The sequence below is a fragment of the Myxocyprinus asiaticus genome, chromosome 44 (genome assembly GCF_019703515.2).
Source record: "Myxocyprinus asiaticus isolate MX2 ecotype Aquarium Trade chromosome 44, UBuf_Myxa_2, whole genome shotgun sequence".
Taxonomy (NCBI): Eukaryota; Metazoa; Chordata; class Actinopteri; order Cypriniformes; family Catostomidae; genus Myxocyprinus; species Myxocyprinus asiaticus.
Window position 1 is genome coordinate 19,001,105 of NC_059387.1, and position 10,284 is coordinate 19,011,388.

Genomic DNA, 10,284 nt, shown 5'->3' on the forward strand with positions numbered 1-10,284 from the left:
AAAGAATTATTATTTTTGGGTGAATTTTTCCTTTCCTAGGGATGACCTTCTGAAAACCTGCACTATAAAAGCACTATACAAATAAGAATGACTGGACTTGATACTGTTCTCCCATTCTGTCTAGGAGAAGATTGCAATTTAACACCTTTCTGTTTCATTGTTCTGATTGGCTGTTGACAAAGTGTAGGTCTCCCTTCTTTCACTGAGTGGAACTTGTAAGCATAGCCTAAAGTTCACAGTTAGAATAGTGTCTTTAAGGTTTTACTTATGCATTGTTCACTTTCCAAACCACTTCCAAAATGCTCATGGAAATGTGCTGAATGCATGTAGTCCAAACATAATGCTGAAAAACATAGAACTGTCACCCATGCATCCATTTATAGCTTAACAGCTCAATTTCTGTGAACTATTGCAAAAAAAAGATAAGTATTTCAGAATACTTTGTAATACAAAAACATCTGAAATGTTACAACAAACTCACCAAAATCACGGGGGAGTTACTCTTCTCAATTACTGTATAGGTCAGATGGAATCAGGGTCAGAAATAAACTTTTCCATTAAGGGGCAATATTCACCCCCTGGAATTGATTTCCAGGGGCATTTTTTACCTTTTAAGTTAGAAAAAATAAACTTGTAAAGGATCAGAGTTATTTTATAATGTCAAATACTTTAATTTAGGGTATGTTTACATGACAACGATGTACTAAAAACTGAAAAGTTTTTCCTTTGCGTTTTTGAAAGTTTTGTGTACAGACGACAATGTTGTCAAAACGATTCCCGTTCACATGGATTCGCGAAAACGGAACCCGCAGATTTGCGTTCACAAAGCGTAAGCACGAAATGCTCTGTGGAAATAAAGCGAACTAAACTTACAGCACCTCATGAGATGATTGGAGATCATCTACAGAATTCTCATAGATGACATTCTTGTAAATGGTTCAGATGAATGAATGAGAGAGTGAGAACTTTACATGTGGGTGTTTCATGAGTCACGCTCCTGCTGCAGACCTAAAAAGAGCGAATCAGACACAGGCATTGACAGCTTTTCTTTAGTCTGTTCTTAAATGTAATTGGGTCAGTCCATCTTAAGTGGTCCAATACAGGTTGCTTGATCACTTAATTTTCTTAATTTGATGATTGATGAATTTGAATTTTTTTTGGAGCAATTACCTCCATGTATTGGGATCGCAAAACCACCAGTTTTTTTGTTTTACTTGGTTTAACCACGAAGGCCATCTTTGTGTCATGGTACACGACAAATTTTGGTTATACATATGTTTACGGAAACCTCAATATCTCAGCTCAGGATGGTCTTAGCTCCTTGGAACAAAAACTGATCTCCAGAGCACATTACAAGGTATATGTACATATATAAACATTTTGCACATTCTTGTTCCTTAGACTTAGAACTTAATTCCAAATGTAATGCTCAAGATTGCTCCAAGTTCCACTTTTTGGGTCAATTTATAATAGGAAGGGTTTGAGTCAGTCTTAATTCTTTTAGGGGGTACCTAGCTAAGTATAGTGTGCATGCAGAACATTTCAGGTTTGAGACTTCTCTTTTTTTAAGGGGGCGAGAAAGTGCAATTTTTATTCCCTTCACTTTTGGGTTGATTATCTTTGGTGGGGGACAAGATAGGAACCTGATATTGTCACAGAAATAAGACCTCTATAGTAACATTCTGCTGCAAACTATTGAGTTTGAGATGGTTACAGAGTTAGGGCTAGTAGAAATCTGGGGAAAAGCCACTTTTTTCATGCATTTTGAGAAATGAACAGATGTAATAAGCATAACAAATAATACAAATGAACAGTATTTTACAGTAATTATGTTTATGATTGACATACAATAGCTTATGCTTGTCAATGAGGTCTAAAATTGTACTACTTTTGATATTGGCAATAGTGAAGCATGATCTATCACAGGGTTCTTCAAAAAGTTCATAAACAAAAGCATTTAGTTTTAAGTAACCTTAATGAACTGTATGTGGAGTTTAGAAATCAGCACCCAGAGTTAAAGATAGGAAATTTTGTGAACTGAGGCTAAAATGGTGTGATGGCAGGAGCATCTGGAATTCACACTGTCTGTGTCTGCACTCAACATCAGAACGTCAAGCTGATGGTTGAGCCAGCAAAGCTAAATGTGGACTACAAGGACCTGCTGGAACTTCTAGTCTGTGACAAACAGTTATAACTGCATGCTCAACAAGTGTGACCAGTGTCCAGGTATAGAGGCCTTACTGCAGATGCTTGAAGATTCAGACAAAGATGACACATCAGTTGACCACTAGTTATCAGAATTTTTTTTTTTTAATGGCCGATGCCGATATTCAGAGAGCAAGGTGGCCAATAGGCCAATACAGTGCATCCGGAAAGTATTCACAGCGCTTCACTTTTTCCACATTTTGTTATGGAGCCTTATTCCAAAATGGATTCAATTCATTATTTTCCTCAAAATTCTACAAACAATACCCCATAATGACAATGTGAAAGAAGTTTGTTTGAAATCTTTGCAAATTTATTAAAAATAAAAAACAAAAACAAATCACATGTACATAAGTATTCACAGCCTTTGCCATGACACTCAAAATTGAACTCAGGTGAATCCTGTTTCCACTGATCATCCTTGAGATGTTTCTACAACTTTATTGGAGTCCACCTGTAATAAATTTAGTTGATTAGACATGATCTGGAAAGGCACACACCTGTCTATATAAGGTCCCACAGTTAACAGTGCATGTCAGAGCACAAATTAAGCCATGAAGTCCGAGGAATTGTCTGTAGACCTCCGAGACAGGATTGTATCGAGGCACAGATCTGGGGAAGGGTACAGAAAAATTTCTGCAGCATTGAAGGTCCCAATGAGCACAGTGGCCTCCATCATCCGTAAATGGAAGAAGTTTGGAACCACCAGGCCTTTTCCTAGAGCTGGCTGCCCGGCCAAACTGAGCGATCGGGGGAGAAGGGCCTTAGTCAGGGAGGTGACCAAGAACCTGATGGTCACTCTGACAGAGCTCCAGCGTTTCTCTGTGGAGAGAGGAGAACCTTCCAGAAGAATCTCTGCAGCACTCCACCAATCAGGCCTGTATGGTAGAGTGGCCAGACGGAAGCCACTCCTCAGTAAAAGGCACATGACAGCCCGCCTGGAGTTTGCCAAAAGGCACCTGAAGGACTCTCAGACCATGAGAAACAAAGATTGAACTCTTTGGCCTGAATGGCAAGCGTCATGTCTGGAGGAAACCAGGCACCGCTCATCACCTGGCCAATACCATCCCTACAGTGAAGCATGGTGGTGGCAGCATCATGCTGTGGGGATGTTTTTCAGCAGCAGGAACTGGGAGACTAGTCAGGATCAAGGGAAAGATGAATGCAGCAATGTACAGAGACATCCTTGATGAAAACCTGCTCCAGAGCGCTCTGGACCTCAGACGGGGCAAAGGTTCATCTTCCAACAGGACAACGACCCAAAGCACACAGCCAAGATAACAAAGGAGTGGCTCCGGGACAACTCTGTGAATGTCCTGTCCATCTAGAGATGCAATGGTGCGCCTTATGCAATTCAAGATTTCACATCAATTCTATTGGACCCCCTCTAGATTATATAGGCTTGGTCTTAAAGACACACCCACCTGATGGCGGTGCCAATCAGAAGATGGAGATACAACCCATGTCTTTTGGTGGTGTGTTAAGATCCAAGAATTTTGATTTAAGGTTCAGAGTTGTGTGTGTGTGTGACGTATTGGGCACTAATTTTGCCCCAGACTCTGTATTTTAGGCGATGGGGCGGTCATCAATATAGGGAATAAACACATAAATTGGGTTCTAACCAGTGTTATGATCGCCAGACAAGTTGTTTTAAGGGGATGGAAGTCGGCTGGAGTGCCCCCATTTCAGGAATGGTACACGGAGATGGGGAGGGTGGCAGCTTTTCAGGAATCATCATCTAGAAGACTGGAGAACTTGGTTACATCTGTTGGGAAATGGGGCAACTATTTGAGGGCTCTCGTGGAGGGGCAGTGGAGAGAGAGTTATAGTTCTAAGTGTGTGACTATTATATATTTTTGTTTTGTTTTATTGTGTGTATATACCTGTGTGACCACAGGAATGTTTGTTGGGGGTCAGGGTGGGGTCGGGGATTGGGAGGGGTAGTGGTGGGGCATTAAATGTTGAGTCTGTGTATATATGTTTTGCTTTTCTTTGTTTATTGTATGAATCAAATTTTAATCACAAAAAATTATGCTTTATTTAACATCAAGTCAATTTAACACATCCAGATATAATTTTTCTTAATATTATTAATAACTACATTGTAGCATTTGATAATTCTAGCACGGGAAAATGACACCGAACCAATGCGGAGCATGAGAAGTGGAGTTCCTGACTGTGTTGGAGTGCCCGTCTGTGCACGTTTATGGCACGAGCATCTACCACTGACTCGGCAACATGGACAGCACGAAAAAATAATGTTCAGTGAAAATTCAAATGAAGATCGCGATGTACGGATTTGGAACTATATCAGATTGCAGGGGAATTTTTTTTTGTTTTTGTCCACAGCCCCGTCAATTTCTGACCCTGGATGGAACTCTACACTGTGTAAACCCTAAAGTTGTCATTACTGGAAATATCAAGTTGTCTTAAGTATTACTTATTGGGCTCATAACTCATATATAAGTTAATTGAACTTATCTTTAAAATCCATAGACTTAATCTTAAGTATTAAAAAACTGAGGCTATAAAGTACCCACAATGCCTTTACTATCAAATGTGCTGCATTATGACTAATGAAGGAGCACCAAGATATGAAAAGCGGCAAAACTATAGATTGCTCCAACATCACGCTTGCAATGTTAACAGCTTTGTTGATAATAAACGGGAACGAGATAGTTTTATTGCATCGCTAACTTACGGAGACGTGGCATAACGGCATTTGCATGTCAAATTTACAAGTTTAGAAAGGTTTATACATCTGTAACATTAAGTTCAGTAACTATGTGACAAAGCGGTTCCTCACTGCACGTGCTTACACTATATTCAACAAGCGCTCAATGCGCTGTTGACAGCTGCACGAGAGAGAGGGCGAGATAGAGCAGATTTACTCGCACAGTTGCTGGAATTACAGTTTGCTACAAAATCAAGTTTGATTCAATCATCTGTATCTATTGGTTTACTAATTCGCAGCTGCACTGTGAAGTAAATAAGTGTGCAGGAATTTCCTGCATCAGTGTGGAACTTGCGGGAATTATTAAAATTGTGCACAAGACTCGCAATCCCGTGCTGAATTTCATTCTTTTAAAACGGTCAAAAAGATTCATAAACTATGTTTAAGAGCCATTACTGAGAGCCTTAATAGAAAAAGATGTACTATAATGCAATTAAATTATTGCTATTTTAATGTTTCTTGGGGGGGGGTCAGAAAACATGAAACATGCTTTTCAGGATGTAGTTCCAGCATCTACCAGCAGGTGCTTGCAGGGACTTGCTAACAAGCCAATCCCATACACCACTATAAAGACTTTTTAAAGTTAAATAGGGGCTTTATTCCTATTGTTTAGTTTCTTATTTTGCACCAGATGGCCACAGTAGATTTCAAAATAAATGATCTAACCCGATAAACAGAACATGACCGGATACATTACAAGTACAAACACTTAAATGTGAGATGTGGATTTCCATTTTAAATTCCAATCTTGTACACATTTTGGGTTAAACGTGTAGCTGACATGAAATTTTAAACAGTGACATGTGTATCATTATAATATTACCGCATATTTGCCATTTCATGACATCATATTAATTGCTAGAATGCAGAATTTGTACATTTTTAAAAAGCTAAAATGTCTTTTATTGGCCCAACCACCTCAGGGGTTAATAATTTTATTTTTGAGGTGAGGGAACCTTCAATTTTCCCGATTTTTGTCAAACTCACACACAAGACTTTTAACATGCACTTTAAGCAAATATGATTTTGTCTTGTCACAATGTCACTACTTCAAACAGCAGCATAATTTCTCAGAGTTTTAAATGGCACTTATATCATGTTTGGTAAAGCTTTGGATTCTAGCTCCAATGTCTTGCTGAGTCTGTCACCTCATTTTGCTGACTGTTTGCAAAGACCTTCCTATCAAATCATTAAGCAAAGCCTTTGTTTCCAACATGGCCTAGACAAAGAAAGAGGTCACTTAAGGTAAGTGAATCACATTTCTCTACTTTTGCATTAAATGGGACATAACTATGGGCTGGATCAAACAAGTACAAAGACTAATTCATAAATACTATCTGAATCATGTTGCCTCAAAAGGATGCCAATCAATCACTGAAAGGCACAATTAACATTAGTTTTAGCTGTCTGATGAATAAACTTAAAACTGATTTGACAATAAATGCTTAAGTATAAAAAAATCACCTTTTGTGGAGCAATATAGGCAAATGATGTAGTGAAAAGGCATCAGTTTTAACAGGACAATGACAAGATAAATTGAGCAAAAAGGAAAAAATAAAACATGCCAATTATAGCGTGATTCATTTACCATCCTCTAGGACAAACTTTTGTGAAGTTATGATTTCAGAAGGAAACTTACCACATGTGTATTACGAAGGAATGTGCATGTGAGGAAACTTCTCAATAAAACCAAATCTGAGTCACTTTTGTCTGTGGCTCCAAAACTAACAGACTGCCTACATAGACAGTATGTGTAGGCATAATATATGTCTAGGTAAGCTGCGAACTAGGTTTTGAGACACAGCTGAATGTTGATGTATGTGAAGGATTGTCTGTAAATGCAAGATGAGCCCACTTCATCTCCAGCCTCGGCATTTATCTACAGCATTGCTTCTCCTTTAGGTCACTATAAGACACTATACCATGAATAGCATGATAACACCTTTAAAAACCGGATCATATATAGTGCGTGTTACTTTCAAGGGTAATTCTGTGAGAATATATATCTAAACTGGATCAATCCATTAGCAATGCTAGCTAGCAACTGGCTAGCTTCAGGTGCCTTGATAAACTGACGCTTAAGATCAGTATTAAGACACATTATTGCAAAATAAACGACTGACATTAAACTAAAGAATTGGGCAAATGACATTATTCACTCAATGGTCTATGTGGCGGAAGCTTATGACGTGTTTGTGTAAAATGGCCACCTTTTCATCAAGTCGTTTGTACTAGCACAAAAACGTTCGTCTTCCTTTCGCTAAATGGAGAAATATTTCCGTCTAAGTGCATGCCCTGAGAACCCAGACGTTTATAAATGTGTTTATTCTTACCTGTGTCGGTTTTTAACGTCAAGCTGTAAGTGGTTGTAGACCTGTGCTGTCTCGTTGCTGACTGTAGGGATGGGCGGATCGATCGTAAAGTATCGATAATTCCGATACTGATGTTGTATCAAAAAAAATATCGATTCTTAACATTCTATTACTTAGGGGTCATTGACAAAGTACATGCAAAATTAAAATCAGAAACTAGTTTAAAACACTTGTCATATTCAGTGATGTGGTAAAAAAAAAAAAAAAAAAAAAAAAAGTGGGTAAACTATGAATTTCTCCGGATAATTTTGATACCACAAATCATTCATTAATATAATCGAAAACGTATTAAATTTTTAAACAATATCAATTAATTGCATTTGATGCAAGTCTAAGGCCTAGTGTAGGTAATTAATCAGGTCTAAAAAAAAATAAAAAAAAAATAAAATCATCTGGACTGAACACACATTCCACAAAACATGTGATTTGCAAATGTTAATATTAAAATATATGTATTCACAATAATTAACTGATGAGCTACACTACAAATACAGTAAGTATTTTGAAGCGCTAAAGAGCACTAGTGTGTTATGTACAATACATAACTGTTACACATGAAACTGGTGACAACTAATCTTTGCAGTTTATCACATTTGCTTGCAGACCTCATTGTCTGAACACTTGCCGGAAAACCAAATAAAACGAATAATTGACTAATTAAAGTCAGTATGTTGGCCACATTCAAAATTCTTGTCTGCATGTGTGTGGGTTTTTAAATCACAGATTTCAATGCCAATGACAAGAACAACTATTAGTTCCTCTTTAGGACAACAATGCCCAGAGTGCTTCTTTGTCTACACCCAGAGGTGTTGGCTTACATGTGCATGGCCATGTATCAGAGGCTCCCCTGTGTTTTAACAACCAAGACCTGACATACTCTTTTGGGTTCCATTTTTGCAATGGAGGGCCATTCAGGTTGATAAACATTAGGGTAGAAACATTCTTCAGCAGGAGATTGCTCCGTAGAGGGCTGATGATAGTATTCATTAGACTGAATCCTCGTTCACATTCGGCACTGCTCACAGGTATTAGGTTTATGATATTGGTTAGTGGGGCCAATCCATCTGGTATGACTCTGGTATCCTCTTTATAATCTCGAAACCCCTCGAGAACACTTCTTGTGTCAAGTGTAAACTGATGTGCGAGCTGTTTGATGCAAATCTCTCCATAATGTTTATACAAGGGCTCAGGGCAGTTTGCCAATTCTAAAACTTTAAACTTTTCAAGCAAGTCCACATACATAATCAAGGTATTTTCAGCTGATACACTTGAATTTTTGCTTGATGCAGTTGTAAATAACCTCTCCTCCTTGTTTTTGATGAGGGATTCAAGGAAATGGGTTGAATCAGTCTGCTTCATTCTCACATTAGCTTTTAAGGAGATGCCATGAAACTTTATTCTCTGAAGCATCCAGGGCTTCCTGCCTTTTTTCACCTGAAACCACTATCATGGAGGAGAGTTGCCGAGTAGTCCTTCTCATAAGCTTGTCTGCTTTTGGCAGTGTCATCCCTCTTTGTTGCAAATTCAGGGATGAGTGTGCTATTTCCTCTAATGTGTCATACATTAACCCTAAATCACATCAGAACTCCTGTGATTCCATCCTGGTCATCAAGCCTTTGTATATGGCCTTTTCTTTTTCATCCCTTTTGGCATCTTCTGCTGCAGCACTAAAGTGGCAATGGAGGGCTTTGTATGACCTCCACACAACTTTAACTGTTCTGAAGCTACTGGCAGTCAAACGAACATCAAGCACCCTTCCAATCTTCTGCAGATGAACATCCACTTCTTGTGCCCGCTCAGCCAGTTCACGACAGTTCATTGGTGACTTGTGGTAGAGGGTGTAAAGTCAGTCCATAAAATTGGTAAAATTGTTCATGTTAGTTACTTCTTTAACTGCGTCTCCCACTGCCAGTTCTAACCTATGATTAAGGCAATGCCAAACTTCGAGTTGACGTTATTTCTGCTGTAGGCGGGTAACTACCCCAGATTTTCTACCCAACATTGTAGTATTTTATATTTGACTATACTTGTCTTATTTATCAACTTCAAAATATCTAGGCCATTATTATCAACATAATTTATTAAATACATATAACATCATTTATTAAATACATTGGTAAGGCACTCACCAATGTCCCTTGCTTCCTCTCTCTCTCTCTGTCTCCTCCTGCTTTGCAACCTCTCTTACCACCATGGTCTGCTTCTTTGTGTATCTCACTAAAGGTTTGAAAGAAGGCTATAGGTTTTTTTTTTACTCCACTTAATTTTCCCACTTCAATGGATTAGATAAAATATTTAGGCCTTTATTATCAACAAAACATATTAACACTAGTAAGCAACTTACCTCTCTCCTCTCTTTCTGCACCATTGTGCTCTCTCTTCCCCGACTGTTACTTTACTCTCTGTGAAGCAATGTTTTAAATGATAATTTATTGGCATGATAATTATATTTACTAAATAAACAGACAAGTATATTAGTTGATATTGGGGATTTACAAAAACGTCTCATTTTCAGTCGCTCACATGTAGCTAGCCAGTTTACTAGCTAGCTAATTAGCTAGTACAATACCTACTTAGAGCTACTGCATTTAGCTAACTACTATACTAACTATAACTGAAATATCAGAAACTACAGTATTTTATTTACCATTTGATACCTCCTTATCCAAGAGCCTGGGTTTTTTTCAGGGGAGGTGAAGACAAGGAAGTCGCAGGAGTTAATGGACGTTTAAAATAAGTTTTGTACGGGGGCCTGGGTAGCTGGCTACCACCCCTGGAGTTTGCTATTTCGAACCCCAGGGCATGCTGAGTGACTCCAGCCAGGTCTCCTAAGCAACCAAATTGGCCCGGTTGCTAGGGAGGGTAGAGTCACATGGGGTAACCTCCTCACGATCGCTATAATGTGGTTCGTTCCGAGGTTGGGTAGTTTTACATTAACAATTGAGTCAGTGTGGGGTCACGTGACGTCATGCA

At 38.6% G+C, this 10,284-nt stretch overlaps 1 protein-coding gene across 1 annotated transcript in view; it reads right to left on the bottom strand.

Annotated features, from left to right (window-relative positions):
• The window catches only part of LOC127434184 (cullin-1-like), a 37,336-nt gene extending 30,010 nt beyond the window's left edge, over positions 1-7,326 (bottom strand). Inside the window, exon 1 of the mRNA XM_051686740.1 lies at positions 7,273-7,326. The gene's annotated coding sequence lies outside the window, so the exon portion shown is untranslated. The remainder of the gene's footprint in view (positions 1-7,272) is intronic.
• Between the last annotated feature and the right edge of the window lie 2,958 nt (positions 7,327-10,284).